General features: G+C 40.3%; 1 protein-coding gene across 8 annotated transcripts in view; it reads right to left on the bottom strand.

Moving 5' to 3' along the window:
• Nucleotides 1–23,322, bottom strand: part of MMP16 (matrix metallopeptidase 16) — a 290,712-nt gene that overhangs the window by 196,197 nt on the left and 71,193 nt on the right. Inside the window, exon 1 of one of the 8 annotated variants that reach the window (XM_039527482.1) lies at nucleotides 13,834–13,852. The exons of 6 other annotated variants lie outside the window; for them this stretch is intronic. The gene's annotated coding sequence lies outside the window, so the exon portion shown is untranslated. Of the gene's footprint in view, nucleotides 1–13,040; nucleotides 13,093–13,833; nucleotides 13,853–23,322 lie in introns of those variants that run through there. One more of the 8 variants, XM_039527481.1, reaches the window with a different exon arrangement.

Genomic DNA, 23,322 nt, shown 5'->3' on the forward strand with positions numbered 1-23,322 from the left:
ACTATATTCAAATATTCTCTTCTTCCTAACAGAAATACTGATTCACTGTGTGACGGGTTGGATCACAGAAACCCCCTTGGGGCTGCCAACAGATGTGCCAAGACTACTACTGCCCCTGCTTTCCCTGCCAGCCTGGGACCCCAGCACGCTGTCTTGTTGAGCCAGACACGCCAGTCTGCTCCAGCCCAGACCCAGGGTCTGAACCATGGGCCCCAGAGCTGCAGACTTAACTGAAAGCAACTTAAGAAGTGTTCCTGTCTTTAACACTCAGGTGCCCAACTCCTAATGGGGTCTAAACCCAAATGAATCCGTTTTACTCTGTATAAAGCTTATACAGGGTAAACTCATAAATTGTTTGCCCTCTATAACACTGATAAAGAGGTATGCACTGCTATTTGCCCTCCCCACCCCACCCTCCACCCCAGGTATTAATACATATTCTGGGTGAATTAATAAGTAAAAAGTGATTTTATTAAATTCAGAAAGTAGGATTTAAGTGGTTCCAAGTAATAGCAGACAGAACAAAGTGAATTACCAAGCAAAATAAAATAGAACATGCAAGTCTATGTCTAATACAGTAAGAAAACTGAATACAGATAAAATCTCACCCTCAAAGATAAGTTTCTTTCACAGCCTGGATGCCTTCCTAGTCTGGGCACAATCCTTTCCCCTGGTACAGTCTTTGTTCCAGATCAGGTGGTAGATAGGGGATTTCTCATGATTCCCACCCCCTTTGTTCTGTTCCACCCACTTATATATTTTGCATAAGGCGGGAATCTTTTGTCCCTCTCTGTGTTCCCACCCCTCCTTCTAAATGGAAAAGCACCAGGTTAAAGATGGATTCCAGTTCAGGTGACATGAGCACATGTCACTGTAAGACTTCATTGCCCACTTGCCAGCACACAGGTATACAGGAAGACTTACAAGTAAAACAGAGCCATCTACAGTCAATTGTCCTGGTTAATGGGAGCCATCAAGATTCCAAACTACCATTAATGGCCCACACTTTGCATAATTACAATAGGCCCTCAGAGTTATATTTCATATTTCTAGTTTCAGATACAATAATGATACATTCATACAAATAGGATGAACACATTCAGTAGATTATAAGCTTTGTAATGATACCTTCCAAGAGACTTTTTGCTTTAAGCATATTTTAGTTACATTATATTCACACTCATCAGCATATTTTCATAAAATCATATAGAGTGCAACGTCACACACTGGAGCAAAAAAAACCCTTATTCATCTGCAGAAATAATTTTTAGAATTTCATGTTTGTCCAACTCTTTGAGTTGGAAGAGATGGTCATCCTCCATACCATAAACATGGTTATTTCTTGGTTAATAATCAAAGTTATTGAGGTTGCTGTGATCTCAGCTCATGCCTTTTGGACTGAGGCTTTTGCTAGGTCAACAACCTTGAATGTCTGTTGTCAAAGATTTGTGCAACATTCAGGACTGTTAAAGAGACACCACCAACTTAAAAAACATATGTTGTAACAAACGTATTTTGTTAACTGTATTATTAACAGAATACTAAAAGCCTAGTCTATTTGTTACCCTTTAGGCTTGTTGATTATCTTCTGGATTTTTCTCCGATTATTCAATGACATTCAGTCAAACTAGTTTCACCAGTGTTTCATTCAGATCCTCAGTGTTGCAGTTGAGTTTCAGTAAAATATTTATTGTATTTTACTTTTGCAAACAATTGTTTTTACTGGATTTAGAAAATGTATGAAAGCATTTCTATTTGCCTTTAAGTTTTATAAAAGTTTTTTTTATGTTTTTGTTTTTTTGCATAACATTTAAATGTTAGGCTAAATTTAAGATGACAGCATCCACCACTGACAATATAGCCACCGAAGTATTTTGAAAATTAAATATTAAATTAAATATCTTGAAATATGCAGATCCTCCATCTCCTCAAGAATGACCAAAAGTACTTACTGGCTAAATAAATGAATATGGAAGCTACAACAATTAGCCATATAGGAGCATCTTATAGCTCTATCTGTTTGCCTCTTCCAGATTTAAAAAGTCCTACAATAGAGCATGCTGGGAAAATGTCCTATAAAAAGGAGATAACTCAAATTGAAGAACTAAGTAGTAACGGAAAAAATCAAGGGGACAGTGCCTGTGGATGACTGCAGAAAAAGTAGTGGAATTTTAGTTTCCTTGTATGTCAGATATTTGTGTGCTTCTTTATGTACTGAAGACATTTGTGGTCCTGTGCTGTAGTGTTCAATGACTGTATTATGTTTATCCAATAAAAATGACATTTCTTTTCAATATCATTAGCTGTCTGTGTTTGAAGTGTACCATGCATCTTCACACTGACTTTGTAAGCTTCTCAAAGACTTGTATTTATTAGCTTATAACTGGACTGTGTATTACTTGATTTTTATTTGGGGCTGGTGTCTGCAGAGATGTTAGACATGCTAAAGAGATTTTTGATATGTGACTTCTTGAAGTGTTTAGGAGCTAAAAAATTTCCTTCACAAAATTGCTGCATGTTTTATTTTCACTAGTAGCCCATGACCGAACCAAAACGAAGAGTGTGATTATTAGATTGACCTACTTTATATCAATATACTGATCTGGTGAGCTCCTTACTCCTTATGTCCTTCCATAGATACGACCTTACTTTAGTTAGTGTTATGCATATCATATAAAATGGGGAGATTGTTTCTTTGTTCTATATGAGCAAGAAAGAAGATTCTCAAACTGGTAGAAAATCTGCTCAGAATACCATTTTAACATTCATACATTGAAACTGACACTGATATATATAGACTGATTCTCTGACATGACCATACTCATGCAGAGTGATACCAGTTTCAATCCACAAAAGAATACAGAGTTTGAAGGAAACTTTGCAGCTCATAGAAAGCTATAAATGATCCACAGGAAGATCCAACTGAAAATAAAGTAAATACTTTAGAATTTTTAAGGGTTACATGAAGTGTGCATCTGCTGTTTTTAATGTATATGCTTTATATGCACGGTGTATATTAAATATATGGACACATAATTGCACTTCTGGACGCATAATCTTATTTGTATGCATTTTATTCCATTTTTATATTATTAGATCTTACTTAACTTTTAATACCCCCTCAGCCAGAGTCTACTCATTTATGGACCAAGGAACAATAAACTGAGAAAGATGCAAAGCAAGATGCACTTGTAAGCTGGTGGACTGGCACAACAGAAACAGAACAAAGAATGGTCAATAGGGGTTTCTTCCAAGGGTAATGATCATAATTAGAAATAAAAAAAAATTGACATGAACAACAAAAACTACCAGAGCTTGGGTTCAACCCAGAGAATGCTACTTTCCCAAAGGCTGTATTCCCCTCGGTCTCTCACACAGCTAATTTACAATCCTTTCAGGGGTGGACCCTGCAGCCTGTCACATCACTGCCGTAAAATTATAGAGGGATAATGGAAAACAACCCTTAGCACTGATCACTTTTTGAAAATGAAACAAAGATTTGTTTAGCAGCAGCATAAAATACGCAATTTTCCCTAAGGAGGTAAACCCTCAACTCTCTTTGTATATTGGGTTTCTGAGTCTGTTGGAGATGACTATGGCCCAGTACTGCAGACACTTATGCACATACGTAATTCTTTGCACCATCAGGGAATAGATAACATTTTGAATCTGACCCAAATGTTCAAAAAGTGCATCCACGAAATTTGTGTGCAAGTCAGTAGTGCCTTCACGCACACAATACATATATTTAACTGCATGTACTATCTCCCCCCGCCCCCGGTTTTACTGGTTTGAGCAGATATTCCCTATACTTATAATGTAAGCTCAGTGAATAACTGGTATTTCAGTTAATCAGCAGTCTAAAAAAACCCTGATTCAGGTCAAACCAAATCTAAAAATTGGAAAAAAAAAGTCAGCAAATCAAAAAAGCTCCTTTGGGATTGAATGAGACATGTTGCTCAACCCATAACAAATGTCTATTCATTGTCATTATGAATGACTACGAATGCCACAGTGAATGACAATGAATACTGAGTAGGCCATAAGCATACTGTGAGAAAACCTAGCCGCCAGGGTGCTCACCTGCGATGTGGGAGAGTCAAGTTTAACTCCAAAGACTAGTTTATTATTCATAAAGGTAGAAAAGCTTTAACAGGAGAGATTGAGGCAGACCCACACAAGACTCATCCATAGCCCAGTCTCTCCTGAGACTTAGGAGACCCATGTTCAAATTTCTTCTCTGCATTAAGCAGATGATGGAATTGAAGCTATGCTTTCCACATCCCAGGTCAGTACCTTAACCACTGGACTAACTGTGGGACCCATCACCTCCTATTCCTGGTGCCATTTTGCAAATAGCATCTAAATCCTGGAAAAAATTGTTTTGGCCAAAACTATTTGATGAATTCCTGTCAAATATATGAACAGCTTCAGGCTGAATCAAACTACATATTTTGGCAAATAAACCATTAATCCAAAAAAATGTTGCCCAACAATACTTATAAGAGGGAATAAGGCTAGAAATAATAATATCCGTCCTATTTTGTTTTATTTTAACTCTACTCACTGTAGGCAAATGGTCAACAAATCCTCAGCGACTGCATATGCATTTGGGCTTTTGCACATCCACAAGTAACAGAGCATGAACAAAATGTGGGGCAGTTACTGTGTAAGGTTACTTCAACTAATACAAAATCCTTTCAAAAATAATAAAATGATTATTTAACAAAAAACAACAACCCACAAACATACCGACTGTGATGTTGCGCACTACTAATTTCTGGATCTCCCCATGATGTGTGATACACAAAACTCTGCTTTCATCATTTGGTATAATCACTGTCTGTGGTGACATATCATAAAAAAGATGATGAACAAAATCATTGAAACTGTTCCAAGATAATTATAGGACTAATATCAAAGAAAGAAGACTGACAGGCAACAGAATGAATATTATGCAGTCTTCTATTTATCCTCACTGACAAAATATGGGGCTCCTTCACAGATAAACACAAACAGTGAAGCTCTACTAAAAGCAAAAGCAAATTCATCATCCTGTTAGCTGATGAGAACCCCAGAACACATCAGTCTAAGCACACTGATGTCACCTTACTGTTCTCCTCAGTCACTCGCTAGGAGCCTGTTGCTATATTTTTCTCAGTAGACCTAAATAATTCATCAGGGCATGGTGTTTTGTGAGCGGGCCACTCTGCAGGCAACTGTCCAAGACCAAGGTCGCCATGGAGACCCACAGGCAGCTTCATACTCATTGTCCTCCCTGCTAAAGAGACGTATACAAAATATGGCATACTGAACAGCCTGCCTTGTCCCTTTTACCAATGTATTGTATGCCTATTTTTAAAGAAACAAAATAAGTGTATAAAAGGCCCTTCATTGTAATCAAGACAAGAGGCTTAACTGATGACAAATGTCTCATGAAATAGGCTGTATTTGCACTGATAGAAGCACTATTTTACAGGGAGGAAAGTGCAAACGCATATTTAAGAACCATATTATTAACAAAATCTTTCACTGCTGCTCTTCTAACAAAACACATCAACCCATCAAACCATCCTATATATTAGCATTTGTGGTTAATAATCATATTATTTAATATGCCATACTAAATCATAAACATACACACTCTCAATTATTTAAACAGAAGTATTAGTGACTGCACAAATAAAGGATTCCAAGGTTAAAATACAATGTAACAAAGAACGTAACTTATTTACAGTGGCATCTTCGTCTGTCTTTACTTGTCTAGAGTACATACTTGCTCAAAAATATTAAGTCAAAATTCTGTCATTATTCTTGAAAAACCAATAGCCATATTCACAGAAATAATATTCAACATATACAGTAAATTACATCAAAAAGGAAAAGATGCTTTTGAAATTTTTACCTTCAAACCTTCATGTTATTTCTCAAGGAGTTATTATATGACAATTAAACAACGGCACGTTTATATCTTTTATCAAAGACCAAAAAGAAAACCTATGCTGAAGTACTCATGGTTGATTAAACTCTAACTTAAATTTTTACTTTGACGTCCTTTCTTCATGCTAGGTAACAGTTTTAGATCATTTTGTTTTTCTTGCACCATACAAAGGGATCACACATTAGTTCTACATTACAAGTGTACTTCAAGAACCTTAAGGTGCTCTACATTCTGTGATCATCTAGAATAAGAGTTAACCTTCACCATATTCTGCACCATGTTCCAGAATACTCTGCAAAACTACTACCCCTTTCATGCTTACCTCACTAGCTCTCTCACCTATTTGCTTGCAAAGGGAACTGGTTCTATAGGATATTAATAGCATACTAATTCAATAGCAGGGCTATTAATATGTATTTTGCCAGTGCAGTGATGTGCTGCGTGTCACAGTTTCAGGATTAGCTGCACCTCTGATCCCTACCTCATGTCCTCCTTTCAGGACAACTCACTTAAGGTTTCAGGCTCGAATCACACTTCTCCCATGCAGACATGCACATCTCTCTCCCTTCTGGTCTTCTGGGTTTAGGCTTGCAGTCCAACTTGACCTCACTGTGATTTCCCCAGCAGGTCTGACAGAGTGACCCATAGTTGCTGGTCTTCTTTCTCCAGGGCTACATATAACAGTGTTCACCAGTTACCAACCTCCTTCACAAGCAAATTACCGGATTAAATAGACTGCTTTGTTGGGGATATCACAGTGTATGGCAGAGGCTGTGCAGCCTGAAAACCCTCAGTCAGAAGGGAGAGGGACACAGATTCCTGTGCCGAGACAGGTGATGGCTGGAGGCCTGAAACCTGACTGTGTGCTTCTGGAGTGGATCACAAAGGAGATACAGGTGCAGTTACCTTGAAACTGTGACACTCTGTATTTATATCAAACTTGCACTCTGAATCACTCTGCCCAGTCCATTCTGCAGCCTCTCTGACTCATATACATTCACCCAGCCAGCCACACTCCCTTAACTCTAACAGCCACCAGAACCTAAGCCTGAGGAGCACATGCCCTCAAACGTCCTGTTTAAGCTAGAAGAGAAGTTGATCTTCTGGGTGCTGGGCTGGGGAAGTCTGTAAGCCCAGAGAAACTATTCTGATAGGCAGTAAGTGCGGGAAGACGACTGCGGGAAACAACCCTAGGATTAAGGCCTGGTTGACACTACAGAGTTAGGTTGATGTAAGGCAGCTTACGTCGACCTAACTCTGTAAGCACCTACACTAAAACATAGCTCCCACCAATGTGACTTGCCCACTGCACCAACTTAATAACTCCACCACAGCGAGAGGTGTAGCACTTAAGTCATTGTCATTAGGTCGATGCAGTGTCAATGTAGACTCTGCGTTGCTTACATCAATTGTTGCTGCCTTTCAGAAACTGTTCCACACAGGCAGTTAAATCAGTGCAAGTGCTCCTGGTTAGAACACGTACCGCTGACACAAGGAGTGTAGTGTGGACACGTAAAACCAATTCAAATACTGCAGTGGCTGCATGTCAATATAACTTAGGTCGACTTCATTTTGTAGTGTAGATTTGCCCTAAGAGGCCCTCCTGTTGGTACTGGGAGCTACAAGAGTCCCCAGTGGCCCAGGCGGTCAGGTGGGCTTGAGACCCCAAGCTGCAGCCTAAGCCATGGTGTCTACACTGCTATTAGCCTTCTAGCTCAAATCCTGAAAGTGTGATGCTGTCTACCTGGGCTGGGATGCTCCCAGATGCAGTGTAGACGTACCCTGAGTATCTGAACTGCCAGGCCTAGCCTGAGTCCATCTTGAAGAAATTCAGGAATCTGTGATACCAATACAGATGCGGAGATGAGACTCTTGTCCTGGCCCCAATGGATAAAATTCAACAAGGGCCCTGAATCCACTGAGTTAGAAGATTTATTTCTGGAAGCTAAAAGTGTGGCTATTTCCTCTTCTGCATAATCACTTTGGCTTAAACAACTCCATTCAAGAGCCAGGCAGGTAGGCTCAGATTGTCTGGATTCTGATGCATGGTTGGCCCTTGTAATATCAGATCTCTTCTAGATCAGGGTTTCTCAAAGAGGGGTCGCCGCTTGTGTAGGAAAGTGGCGCGGGCAGAGGGACTTACTGGCCACCGCTTCCAGCAGCTTCCATTGGCCTAGAGCAGTGATCCACGACCAGTGGGAGCCGCAATTGGACGTACCTGCGGACAGGGCAGGTAAACACACCGGCCCAGCCCGGCCCACCAGGGGCTTTCCCTATACAAGCGGCAAATGGGACTACCAGAATTACCAGTGCTGCTTCTCTCCTGATCTTTCATTGTGTTCTGGTATGGACAGGAAAAGGGAATTTTGTATGAGTCTCTTTGACCATCTTTGCAACAAGATGCCTGTTCCCTGGTTTTGTGAAACCACAGACAAAAGAACACTGAAATCCTCTGATTCAGGTGGGAGGGAAACAGATCTATTGCTGGGAGACTAAATTCCTTTACCAGTAGATGGAACATGTCCATATATATAGTTCCCATTCTGGATGATCTAACTTTTGCCTCCTGAGTCAGTCACCTGTACCATTGATTTTCCCTTGGATGTGAAGGGAGCTTATTGACTGCAGGGCCTCCTCTGCCCAAGTCATCATGAAATCAGCTTCTCTTTGAAGGACTATATATCTTATTCCTCCTTTGTCTGTTGATACAGGACCTGGCTGACATGCTCTGATGATCAGCACATGAGGGGAATCCAGATACGGGAGCAAAGCCTTGAGACCATATAGTATGGCCCTGATCTCTCACCAGTTAATGAACCTCTCTCAGTTTCCTCATTTGTACATGTGTGATGGACTCAATGAGCACCGGAGGAAAATTGTATTTGATAGCAAAATGACAAATAATTTTGTGGCATGTGAAATTTCCATATAACATTATGTAGTGGTGTTATTCACTTTTACAGGGAGGAATGCTGAAGTGGAGAGCTAGATAGGCCTAGATGGATGATCAGTGAAGGCTTTATGCTGAGGACTGGGAAGCGACAATCAGGATCTTGGAAGAATGACTGGAAGTTGTGACTGGAGTGACTATTAATATTTTCTAGTGAATATATATAAGGGTACAATAAATGTGTAATAAAATGCTGCAGGAACTGCAGGAGATACTGCTGTTTCACAGTATTACCACCATTATTGGGAGGATTTTTAGTTAAGGTTTGTCAAGCACTTTGATAATGTAAAGTAGTTTATACATGGCAAAAGTATGTCTAGATTGTGGATAGCCCCTCCTTGACCATGAAGGGGTGTAAGACTCTCCACCCAATTCCCCACCACAGTTTCCCTGCATCTTGACCCCCAATATTTCCTCCCAGAAAAGAGAGGAGTGGGTGGATGTTTGGTTCTATGCCCAATGTATAAGCCAGCACAGGTTTTTTTGTGGGGGCAGAGCTTCCCCCTAGGGCAGTGTGCCTACACTAAAGGCACAATCTAGTCCTTAATTAATAGTTATTTGCCATAATACCAGCACAGTTTAATTCCATCATCTTGTAGCATTGACTACCCCCCACCTTCAGTTTTCAAACAAAGCATGCATCCTGCCAAATGCTTCCTTTTTCCTGTGCTATATTTTCACCCTTTTTCCTGCAGGTATATTTATGATCTGATAATTTTTGGGGACTATGAAATGGAGTTGTCGAGTTCTCTGATCCCTGTTCTCTTTTTCACAAATCACTTGTTGGTTAAAGAATTAAAAGTTAATTCTGGAAAATGAGCACACTCTCCTTTGGAGAGTAGAAGTGAAGCACAGCTAGTGTAAAGCATCTCTCTCTCTCTCTCTGGCTATATTTTACTGTAGGCAGAAAGATACTGTCATGTATGGTGCACTGTATGTCATTATCAAGGCAGGAAATAAGCGGAGTTTGGTCCTGGAAAAAGGAAAGCTAATACACCTGCAGAAAAACAATCCATAATACAGATATTCAGTGTAAGGGAGACATTTGATGGAAAGGGTGATAGAAAATGAGATTGGATGTAATGAGAAGAAGGACCCTCGACTCCCTGGGGTGAAGCAACAGCAAGTCAAGCCAGTTGAAGAGTGCCCTGAAAAAGATCTGAGAATGCCCCCAAATAAGCAGAGAACTTTCCAAGAGGAGACTGCTTCTGTAACTCTAGCAGAGAGGCTAGGTCAAAGAAGTGTGGTTTACATTTTGTTGCAGTGGTGGTGAGATTTAGTGGCCATTCTGAGGTGTTCTGGGAGTGAACCGTTTTGAATTTAAGGTTGAAATTAGGTATTTATTTCAGGGGGAAACGTAAAAGCACGTTTCAGCCTTCATCCTGTGTACCTGGCATATATATGTAAATGAAATATACCTTGAGATGGACTATAAGCCTGTTATTGCAAACTGTTTAAAGTGCAGCTATTCTTTGAACTGGGAATGTAAAATGGCACCTTCATATTCAGCATGTTTCTTGCACATATTTACAGTCAGATTTGATTACTTTAGTTGCAAAAATAAGTTTATTGCTTCAGTCTTATTTTTAACAATCAATAATATAACCAACAAACTTCTCAGGCATGAACTTGTTTATGACTTTCCCATATTTAATACAATTCTAAATATTTTGCAATCTAGGACATAAGAATTTCCATTTTCTACTCCCAAATCAAAGTCAAACTCATTGGACTTTAATTCTCCAGAACATCCCATTTCCTCTTGTAACTGTGGTAACTACAGTATATTATCTGGTATTACCTGACTCCTTTCTCCCTTTTTAACTGTACTTTTTGTATCCTGAGTAAGATTGATGACAGTGAAACTTCAGCCAGGCTGGCAGTCATAAATTAAAACCCTGGGGTGAAATTCTGGCCACATTGAAATCAAGTCATGTTTCCATGACTTGATGCCTCTTCCATGCACCATGAAATCACATTGGATTTTCCCACCCATACTATACTTTTTGTTAATTCTACTTATTTATTTTTGGCATTTTAATTTGTAAAGGCAGAATGATATGACATAAATGGGACTTCTCACATGTGCCAGGCTGTCTGGAGTGACTCATGAGCATGAGTGTGAACCTCAGGGCAGATGGTACAGGAACGGGGCAAAAACCCCAAACTGGTTAGATTTCACCAACCAAGTAACAAGTGTGAACTACTAAAGCACTATAACAGCCTTAACATGCAATCATAGACAGTCCCCTTGGACACTCTGGTATATCATGCCTGTCTTTCTGACAGATGGTCCTTACACCAAAATCACAACAATATTCAGGTTACTTCCAGTTTCAAAGGACCAGTCACTTATCCCAGGTCAGTTACACCCCAGATCTCTCACCAAAGGCAAGGCTTGCAGCCAATACTGTAATATACTAACTAAAGATTTATTAACTAAGAAAAAAAATGAGTTATTTACAAGGAGGCCTGGAGCCTTGGCATGAGCTGGCATTTGGTCTGCTAGTGTCACAACATGCTTAACGTTAAGCATGTCCTTAGGTGCTTTGCAGAAGTGGGCCAGTGTGCTCAGCACTGAAAGTATCCAGCAATAGCATGGTTTCTTCTGCCTTCCTTCTTGGCAGCACCAGCATTGCTCCCCTCCTCCCTGTGCAGAGGGTTGGGCAGGCTTCCATACATGAGGTAGGAACTCTGTGTGGGTTGTGCATGTCACAGGACACAGAATCTATCCCTCCAATCCATGGACAGGCCACAGGGCTGCATTGCAGCCCTTCCATGGCTTCTGACCTGCCTATGGGCTGGAATAGCTGGCATTATCCATCCTTGGCTCCTGTTGTCGGGGTTTGGGGCCAGCTTAGGTCCTTTGGCTCTTCCCCTAGTTCCCTCCACCCAGCCTGACTCTAGTGCTTCTCTCCAAACTATTCTATTTGGAGCCAACATGGGATCATCTCTTCAAAGCCACTACTGATACCCCTCCACAGTAACTGCAGGCCTTCTACATCAGCACTTGGATGAATTTCACCCTAATCACATCTGGGTGGTGTTATGAAAGTAACTTTTCCACTTAAACAAATAAAGGAAAAGAAACATCAAAACTATCTTAAAATTACGGCAAATGGCTATTGATTATCAGGCTAGCATGAAACTTTTAGGCCCCTCAGATCTTTCTCAGCAATTCCTACAGTTTGTTCTTTTGACATCCCTTGTATTTTCTCCAATAATTTTGTGGTTCAAGTCTCCTCCCAGAAAATGAAGTGTTGTTAGCTGGGAGTAATGCATCAGCTATTCAGTGGGATTCAGCCCAAACCTACTGTTGCACCCTGTTTTCCTGTGTGTCCTTGCTGGGCTGAGCACAATTTAGCACATTGTCTTCCATGTGGTTGCACAGATGTGGTTTCACGAAGAATTTAGCTCTACAATTCTCTTGATTATGCACAGACCAGAATAGAATCCCGCTTACTTTCTTATAACAGTTGTGGTTCTTTAGGGCTAACAAGAGAAAGCCATAGAAAACCTTATTTATCTTGATTTCAAAGATGTATTTACCACTGTGCCACACAACAACATTTTCACTCAAGGTCGGACAGTATGTTTATCGGGGAAAAAACTGTTCAAAGGGATTAAGGATTGGATTAGGAAAAGGGAACAGAGGGCGCCAATAAAAGAAAGCCATTCAACATGTAGAGAGGTAACAAGCAAAGTGTTACAAAGGGCTGGCATTAGTCCTGCTTTTGTTTATACGGTAAATGAAACTCAGGAGGGTATCAAAAGAAGCTAATTATACTACTGACAGAAAATAGGCACACTGGGCTTCATTCTGCAAGAAGCTGGGAACTCTGGCCCTGATCTAGCCAAGCACTTCAACATATGCATTGCTATGTTAGGGTCAGCACCAAGCAGGATCAAGCCAGAACAGAGTGAACACATTCAAACATATTTGGATGGGGAACTGAAAGACTCAGGTAAGGGGATAAAAAGCTTTTACCACCTAAGCATGTGTTCTAAATCTGGCCCAGGTAGGGAGTGACCCAATGTCATTGCTGCTGAAGGCTGCAAGGGGTCTGCTGGTATGTGATATGAGATAGTGGTCTCAGTACATTTCAGGATAAAGAATGAATGTGTTTTAATTCTATACTACGTACCCACCTTCAGATTAGGTATGCTCCTCCAGGTCACTTTTGAACCACATTAGCAGGGCACGGTGCGTAAGCTTTCATTACCATTGTTCGTATTGGGCCAATCCTGAACATAAGGTCTTCAGTATCCAGTATGGTTAACCCTGCAGCTCTCAAACATGTTAAACTCACTTTGAAAAAGAAAACAATCATAGAGGAAATAGCTCACGGGAAACAATGTTAATCTATTTTACATTAAAATTATTGGCATGATTTTGGAAAAACTGAAAATGCAAACAAGGGGTTACCACAGAGAGAGGAACTGTATGGACTGTATATAGCTAAAATGTAGTATGTCACAATACACAACACTAGTAAGTAATAAGATTAGAGGTCTTATTCTCTACTGCCTTTACACTCTGCCTGCACAGGTGTAAATGGCTACACAAGGTGAAAGGCAATGGAGTATCAGGCGCCAGAAGTAGAATGCTGTTTGCAATTCTGGTCACTTGACCTTAGGAAGGACATTTTTGAAACTGAAATGGTGTCCCAGAAGGGAACAAAACTGTGGCAGGATTTTGAAGCTTAGATTATGGATAAACTTCACTCAGAGGCTGTGAGCCAGAGTTTGTGCTAGTACATGCCATTGCACACTGAGTCTAGAACAGGAGGCCCTGGTGGAGGAAAGTCTTCCAATGGAGTTATGATCCAAGGTGCAATCGTCGCTCTACTATGAGATAATGCATGGAGGGGGGAAACACCGTTCCAAAATTGGATGGCATGGTCCACAGAAGATTTGTTGTTAAAGCACATTAAATATACACCTGTTCAGTGCACTGCTGCTTCAGCTTCTCAGTTCTGCCAGGACCTTTAGGGAGTCCTGGTGAAAGGTAAAACTGCTTTCAACTGTGAATAGCTCAAGGAAGTGCCTGCCATGAGAAGCCTTGTTGTGCAGGAGAGGTGAACCTGGGCCAGATTAGTTAATTTAGGCAAATGTTAGCAAGGATCAGTAGATCTGATACTGATTTTTGTACCTTCTGACATATCACAGTTAGCTTGAAAGTTAACTTGTCAGCATATGACTCAATTTGACATGGGATTGATATTTGTCATCACAAGAGCAGTCCTTGAAAGGACTGAGGCTGAGCTCTGATATGGATGCTTATCCAAACTCTTTAGTTCAGGAATTGTGCTGGAAATGTCTTTACAACAATTTTTAATGAGATTTCCAGTAGTTCTGGTTTCAGCTGGGTGAGTAATGCAGTAAGCACAACTTACTTTCTGATGTATCAGCATTTCTACAACCGGTTCTATGGGAAACCAGCATGAGATATTTTTATTATTTAATATATTATATGTAACACAGACTTTTTTCAAAGATGCCTCAATACCATGTTCATTCAGCATAAACCCACAGTCAGTATTAACCAGAAGCTCTACAGGGCACCCAAGGGACATCCTAATTGTACAGTCTCCCTGTTTCATCTTGAATGAGACATGGGTTTTACTATGATCTGTGTCTGTTTCAAGTGCTCTTGGGCCTCCCCAGCTAATCGAATCAGGTCGCTCCAGCCACACTGGACATCATGAACTAAATTCATCCCAACTTCTTTAGAAACACTCTTAAAGGATAGAGCTCACAGGCTGAATCTGACCCCATTAAGACTAGCAAAGAATCATACCTGAAGATGTTAGCTTCTCTGTGTGACAAGCAGAATGCCTCATGAAAGCCAGGGCATTCATAGACAGTTACCTGGCCTTGTCCATCTCATGGTCCCTGGGAGAGGCCAATCATTAAGGGAGTTTTCAAACTTTTGCTTACATGGTTAAGAGTCAATAGTCCCCCCCTGTATCAACAACCTGTGTGAGTACTCCTCTTACAACCATCTGCAAAAAGCACTATCTGGGCAGATAATTAAATAAACATCTATTCCTATACTCAGAGTAACTGCAAGCTGTTTAATTCTCAAAAGGCATATGAAAAAGGAAAAAGGGAAAACTGAATTATATCTCCTACATAAAAAGAATGTTTCACATTAGATACATAGGGAGATAGCCACAAATATTATAGCCTAGAGCTGCTCAAAGAACAAGTTTATGTTGTGTGGGAAATTCCAACATTCTGAAATTTGTTTTCATCCCAAAGTGCGATGAAAAAGTTGAAATTTTTCACAGAGCAAAAATTCTGAAATATTTAGATGTGACAGCAAAATGATCTGGAATGTTTTCTTTCAACAAAGTCAAAACATTATATCATCTCAAATATTAAATATGGATATAGTTGATTATTTTATATAAGTTGGAATGAAACAAAATAAGAAAATGAAAATGAAAGTAAATGAAAATTTCATTGACATCAACATATTCCATGAAACACTTCAGCTTCAACAAAACAGTGTTTTCCAACAGAAAAGTGTTTCTTCTAAATTTTTCAGCAATCTCTATTTTAGTTTAAATTACCTATATATATCCATCTTTTAGGTAGGCTGAAAGAATGTTTATATTATTATCTGAATCAACTCCTGTCAAATTCATTGGTAATATATAATCAGTTTCTAGCTGATGGTTAAATGTAGAACATGAATATAAACAGCGTTCATGATCACAGCCCTAGCTACAGAGCAATGAAACATCTTCTTGCTCTCTACTCCCCCTAGGGTTGCCAACTTTCTACTTGCACAAAATGGAACAACCGTACCCCGCTCCCGCCCCTTCTGTGAGGGCCTGCCCTGCCCCTTCTCCAAGACCCTGCCCCCTGCTCACTCCATCCCCCTCCCTCTGTTGCTTTCTCTCCCCACCCTCACTCACTTGCTCATTTACACCGGCTGGCTCAGGAGGTTGGGATGCAGGAAGGGGTGAGGGGTTTAGGCTCTGGGGTGGGGCCAGAAATGAGGGGTTATGGGTGTGGGAGGGGGCTCTGGACTGGGGCAGGGGGTTGGGGTGTGAAGTGGTGAGGGCTCTGACTAGGGGTGTGAGGTCTGGTATGGGGCAGGGATGAACGGTTTGGGGCATAGGAGGGTGCTCCAGGCTGGGACCGAGGGGTTCAGAGGGTGGGAGGAGGATCAAGGCTGGGGTTGGGGTTTAGGGAGGTTGGGGGCTCCAGCTAGAGGTGCGGGCTCTGGGGTGGGGCTGAGGGGTTTGGGTTGCAGGAGGGTGCTCCAGGCTGGGACCAAGGGGTTCGGAGGGTGGGAGGGGGATCATGGCTGGAGCAGGGGGTTAGAGTGCAGGAGGGAGTCAGGGGTGCAGGCTCCATGTGGTGCTTACCTCAAGCAGCTCCCGGAAGCAGCAGAATGTCTCCTCTCTGGCCCTTAGACAGAGGCATGGCCAGGCGGCTCTGCATGCTACCCAGTCCACAGGCGCCACCCCTGCAGCCCCTATGTGTCGAAGTCAGAGGGGGGACATGCCGCTGCTTCCGGGAGTTGCACAAAGACTGCCTTAGCCCCACCGCACCGCCATCCAGATTTTTAATGGCCTGGTCAGCAGTGCTGACTGGAGCCACCGGGGTCCCTTTCTGACCGGGTGTTCTGGTCAAAAAACGGACACCTGTGAACCTTAGCTCCCCCAGTAATCACAAGCCCCAATGTCACAGAGAGTGAGGAGGGCTAAGTGCAACATCTCCACCACACTCCCAATCCCTGCTGGTGTAGAGAATTAGAGGCTGGACCGTGGAATCAAACCTCAGTCTCTCTCACAGTAGTGGAGAGCACAGGGCCAGCAGGCAGGCCATTTTTAAACACTTTAACGAGATTTTGCAAATTGCATAATTACAGTGGTTAGCAGAAAGCTTTTTGAAAACCAGTGTTTGACAGCACTGAAAAGAAACCCTTTAAGCTTTTGAAGTGGCAAGTTTTAATAGTGCCAAAATAGCACCCGAGAAAGTATCAACACAGAAGAGGGGGTACTGGGGCAGAGCTGGTGCTACATTTCAAGAGCCAGGAATGAGGCCTGTGTTGTTAAAGGATCGTCTGAAATGGAGCTGGTACTGCCATGGCAGGACTGATAATAAGGGTGGCATTGCTGCACAAGTGTTAGGAGTAGATTATGCTGACAGGGTGTCAGGATCAAGTGCTCATAGTCCTGAAATGTGCTCTTACAGGCAACTGATCTGGCTATGAAAAATATTTATTTTCTTTGAAACTAAACATTTGTATAATGTAACCTATGCATTAAGGACAGGTTTACATCTACAAAGCAAGGACATTGAGAGTTACGGTTCTCACTCTGTCCTTTCCTTGCTAAATTGTGCCTAAAGCTAATAGGGCAGAGTGAATTTCCTTGGTTTGATCATACCTAGCACACTAATATTGTTTAAACCCTTCTTGTCCTCAGTCACTCATAACTATCCAAGAACAGTGCCTACTGCATTGGGCTGAAATTTTCCAAGCCTAGTCTGAGCCCAAGACTGATTTTTGTTGTTGAAAGTTTACGTTTCTTTCAGAAAGAAGAATGTGGGGGAAAAAAACACTTTCAACATTAGGGGGAAAAAGTCTTGAAACATTAACTTTGAAAGAGAAGGCAGTCGAAAACTGAAAGAAGGCAGGGAACTAATCCTCCCAGAAGAAGGGCCTTGTTTGGATATGTATACGTTTTCACCCTTTGAAAATTGTACTTTGAACATGTATTGCATGCAGCACTGCCAACCCAAAATGGTTCAAAAACCATGAGTCAAGACCCAAAAAATCATGACAGTGACTTACAAATCATGAGGTGTTTTTTAAAAATAATAAATTTGGGGTTTATTTGTGCCCTTAATATACACAGGTTATATTTCCAGGCTGTTCTCCACAACCATGAGAGCTAGAAACTTACTTTCTTTTAATGAAAGCTGAGATTCTCAGGTAATAACCTGGTTCCAGCAGATGGGGCTTAAAGAAGAACACCAAATGTTACAGGACTCTCAATAAAACTGCGAGCTGGTAACATGGATTATGCTTTTTTAACAATAGCAGTGATATTTTTAACAACAATCTTCCAATGTTCCAAAGAAAGTTAGGTTCTTCTGTGCGCGTATGCATGGGTAAGCCAGCAGTAGCGTTATTATCATACAGCTCTTGAAAGCAGGGATTGCTCTGGCACAATGATGCCCTGATCTCGTTTGGGGTCCCTGAGCACTACTGTTCTACAAATAATAGATATAATTAAAAGTGAATTAACATAATGGTCAGCATTTAGTTTCAAGGGACATCTGTTAGCCTTTCAAAGCAACTGCTCCTGTCTTCCCCCTCCATTGTCCACCAAGAGCACCCAGTGCTGAATCTTTAAAGGTATGTCTATACTGGAGCAGGAGGTGTAGTTTCCAGCATGGTTAGATATACCCATGCATTCTGTGATCAAGAATCAGAGGGACAGCCGTGTTAGTCTGGATCTGTAAAAAGCGACAAAGAGTCCTGTGGCACCTTATTGACTAACAGATGTATTGGAGCATAAGCTTTCATGGGTGAATACCAACTTTGTCAGATGCATGTAACGCATTCCAGAGGCAGGTATAAATATGCAGGCAAGAATCAGTTTAGAGATAATGAGGTTAGTTCAATCAGGGAGGATGAGACCCTCTTCTAGCAGTTGAGGTGTGAACACCAATGGAGGAGAAACTGCTTTTGTAGTTGGCTAGCCAATCACAAGTGTAATCCTGAGCTGATGGTGTCAAATTTGCAAATGAACTGAAGCTCAGCAGTTTCTCTTTGACATCTGGTCCTGAAGTTTTTTTGCTGTAGGATGGCTACCTTTAAATCTGCTATTGTGTGGCCAGGGAGGTTGAAGTGTTCTCCTACAAGTTTTTGTATATTGCCATTCCTAATATCTGATTTGTGTCCATTTATCCTTTTAAGTGGGGACTGTCCAGTTTGGCCGATGTACATAGCAGAGGGGCATCGCTGGCACATGATGGCATATATAACATTAGTGGACGTGCAGGTGAATAAACTGGTGATGTTGTAGCTGATCTGGTTAGGTCCTGTGATGGTGTCACTGGTGTAGATATGTGGACAGAGTTGGCATCAAGCTTTGTTGCATGGATTGGTTCAGGATCTCAATGCTGAATTGCTTGGGTTGTAAATATTGCAGGGATATGCTTAAAGTGTTCCCAGTGCCTGAGATTTTATTGTGACTCTTGCAATATTTGCTGTTTTTCGTAAGGCCTCAGATTCAGGAGTGATTCCATTACATCAAAATCTCAGCTTTCATTGAGATAAAAAATTTTTTTATCCCTCATGGCTGTAGAGAAAACCTGAAATGTAAAGGCTCAAAAAAAAAATAATCAGAAAACAAAATGCTCCCAATATTTCTTTTCTCTCATGATTTGATTCCAATCTCACATTTTTCTAGGACCTCATTCATGACTGTTGAATGATTGGGGGTGGCAATACCATGCTTAGTTGTTTTTAAAAGACTCTTTTCACTGGAAGCTTTTTTTTTTTAAATAAATATGTTTTTACAAAGTCTAAAATTTTGGTTCTAATTTGCATTGGCAGTGTCTCTTTCAAAAAGAATCCTGCACATAGAGAAAAATGTTCTCATTTCTGTTAAAAACACAAGAAATTAATCTGTGAGGGACAATGACTAACTTTATCGGACTGCTGAGACATAAAGCAAATCGTCTTTGGAAGCAAAAAATAAAGATTGGTTGATTCACAAAGGGACTAAAATACTGTTTTCCCCGTGCAATGAGCCTGTCAATGCAAAACAAGAGGAAAGAGCTAAATATCACTTTTCAGCAAGAAAAAAGTTCAGTAGCGTTACCGTCTCTTGCAAAACACCAAGTTATTTATGAACAGGGCTGGCTTTAAGCTGATTCCCCCGATTCCCCGTAATCAGGCCCCGCACCTAAGAGGGCCCCGCGCCTTATGCGCCTTTTTAATTTTTTTTACATACCTGGCGGCAGTCCAGGTCTTCGGCAGCGGGGAGTCCTTCACTCGCTCCGGGTCTTTGGCTGCATTTCAGCAGCGGGGGGTCCTTCAGTGCCGTGGAAGACCCAGATCGAGTGAAGGACCCCCCGCCACTGAAGTGCCACCAAAGACCTGGACCGCCGCCAGGTATTCAAATCAGGCCCCACAGTTCCTAAATCCAGCACTGCTTATGAACAAGCTGGCAGTGCTGAAATCACAAAGTAAGGTCCATGTGTAAAAATAGAAGGACAAATACGGCAAGTAACATCTTCAGGTTTTTTCCAGATGCTGGATTTTGAGCCATCACATGAACTACAATTCTCCTTATTTTGACCCAGCTGGGTTTAAGGTTCTGATTCAGCAGTCTCAAAGCAAGTTGTCCAACTGACATCAATGAAACAATGAACGGAATTTGAATTTTACCCCTCTATCACTATCAATTAGAAAATTTAAATTTATATTGAATCAAAATTATTTTACGCTAATAAAATATTTAAAAATAAAATATATAGTTAATTAAACCAAATGTATACTTATAAGTAGGGCTGTCAAATTATTAAAAAATCATTGCAATTAATCGCAAGATTAAAATAGAGTCATCATTAATCGCAGTTTTAATTGCACTCTTAATAATAGAATACCAATTTAAATTTATTATACATTTTTGGATGTTTTTCTACATTTTCAAATATAATGATTTGAGTGCAACACAAAATACAAAAAGTATACAGTGCTCACTTTATATTATTTTATTACAAATATTCACATTGTCAAAAAGATTTTAAAAAATCTACAGGTCAAAGCATGAAGGAATATTCGAATGTTTAGCATATCTGGCATGTAAATACCTTGCAACACTGGTTATAACAGTGCCATGTGAACACCTGTTCTCACTTTCAGGTCACATTGTAAATAAGCCGGCAGCATTATCTCCTGAAAATGTAAACAAACCTGTTTGTCTGAGCAATTGGCTGAATAAGAAGTAGGACTGAGTGGACTTGTAGACTCTAAAGTTTTAGAGAGTTTTGTTTTTGAGTGCAGTTATGTAAAATAAAATCTACAATTGTAAGTTTCACTTTCACGTTAAAGAGATTGCACTACAGTACTTGTATGAGGTGAATTGAAAAATACTATTTCTATTATTTTTACAGTGCAAATATTTGTAATAAAAATAATGATATAAAGTGAGTACTGTTCACTTTGTATTCTGTGTTGTAATTGAAATCAATATATTTGGAAGTGTAGAGAAACATCCAAAAATATTTATAATACATTTAAATTAGTATTATATTATTGTTTAACAGTTCAATTATTCATAAAAAAATGTAATTAATTTGTTTTGCGTTAATCACATGAGTTAACTGCAATTAATTGACAGCCTACTTATAAACCTCAAAATAATTTAAAATGTAGAAAACATCCTCATGGAATTACTTGAGCCATGTCATGCCTTCATAGATATATATATACTGCTTTTTTGTTTTGGCACTTTGTTTAGGACTTCGTATGCTGTTTTGAAAGTTAACAAACATCAATTTTACAGGCATTATTTCTACATATTAAATAGGCAAAATGTTTTGAATGGTGTAGGGTATTTTTGTTTCATTCATTTGGCCTCTCTGATGGGCCTGTTGTTAAATAGTGAATTTTTAACCATCTTTAAGTCTTGCAGGTTTTTAGCCAGTAAAATGATTAAAATGCCATTTTCCTTTCTATCTTCTTGGGGATTGTCCATCAGGCAACAGACGTGTAACTAGCTTATTCTTGCTTATTAAATATTTTTTTAATTAGTTAATATTTACTGAAATGCTTAACAGTCTGTTCTCTCCCACTCTGGGGCAATGGATAGATGTTTAGGATTTCAGATGTTGGCTAGTCTTGTTTTAAGGCATCTGCCTAACAAGAGCCCTGAGTTCTGTTATCAGTTTTGACACAAACATCCTTTGTGACTTTGGGCAACTTAGTTAAGATAAAATCCTTCTCCCATTGCAGTCAATGGCAAAAGTCTCTTTGATTTCAGTAGGAGACACATTGGCTCCTTTATATCCTTAGATGGGGATTTGACCATGAAATTCACTGAAATGCAGGGAGCCAGCATCCTTGTGTTGATGGGGACATGCAAGTAGTGCTGTGTACATGGGCATGAGAGGGTGCCGCATAGCAACTGGGGAACTGGAGAACATTTTGGGGAAGGAGGGGCCTATACAGGAAGGATGAGCTCTACCTCAACCAAAATGGAATTAGACTGATGCATGTAAAATTAAAAAGATTGTAGAGGAATTTTTAAACTAAGGGCTGAGGGAAAGATGCAAGGGTGCAGAGAAGCATGTGGTTCGGGCAGAGACATTCCTAAGGAATTAATTTATTAAAGAGGAAATTATATATCCTAGTAAAGAGGATAGGGAAAAAAAGATGGTAAAGTACAGATAGGAGCTAGAGACAAAATACAGGTAGTAACATGTAACAAAGCCCCATTTAAATACAGCAATTGAATACTGACAAAATGTACAAATGCCTATTGATTGAATATATGTCACCTCAGGAAGAGATGCAAAGAGAAAATTTCTAGACACCATAAATGACTTTTTTTTTTTTGGAGCAGCTAGTCCTGGAACCCACAAGGGGAGAGGCAATTCTTGATGTAATCCTAAGTGGCATACAAATTCTGGCCCAAAAAACTGAACCACTCGGTAATAGCAACAATAAAGTAATTAAATTTAATGATTGTAGGGAAAAAAGACCAAAGAAACCCATCACAGATTTATTTAACTTCAAAAAGGGGAATTAAACAAAATGAGGAAGCTAGTTAAATAGAAATTAAAAGGAACAATCACAAGAGTGAAATGCCTGCAAATTATATGGAGTCTATCTAAAAACACCATAATAGAGGCTCAAACTAAAACGTATACCACAAATTTAAAAAAATGCCAGCATGGCTAAACAGCAGAGTGAAAGAGGCCATTAGAGGCAAAAGGCATCCTTTAAAAATTGGAAGTCAAATCCTAGTGAAGAAAATAGAAAGATGCATAAACTCTGGCAAGTCAAGTGTAAAAGTAAAATTAGGCACACGGGCCAAGAAAGAATTTGAAGGACAATTAACTAAGGACACAAAAACCAAATAGCAAAGCAATTTTTAAGTACATCAGAAGCATGAAGCCTGCCAAACAGTCAGTGGGACCACTGGATGATCAAGATGCTAAAGGAGCACTCAAGGAAGACGAGGCCTTTATAGAGAAGCTAAAGGAATTATTTGCATCGGTCTGCACTGCAGAGGATGTGAGGGAGATCACCATACTCAAGCCATTCTTTTTAGGTGACAAATCTGAGGAAGTGTCCCAGGTTGAGGTGTCCATAGAGGAGGTTTTGAAACAAACAGATAAACGAAACAGTAATAAGTCCCCAGGCCCAGACGGGGATTCACCCCAGAGC

This window comes from Mauremys reevesii, linkage group 2, assembly GCF_016161935.1.
Source record: "Mauremys reevesii isolate NIE-2019 linkage group 2, ASM1616193v1, whole genome shotgun sequence".
Classification (NCBI taxonomy): domain Eukaryota; kingdom Metazoa; phylum Chordata; order Testudines; family Geoemydidae; genus Mauremys; species Mauremys reevesii.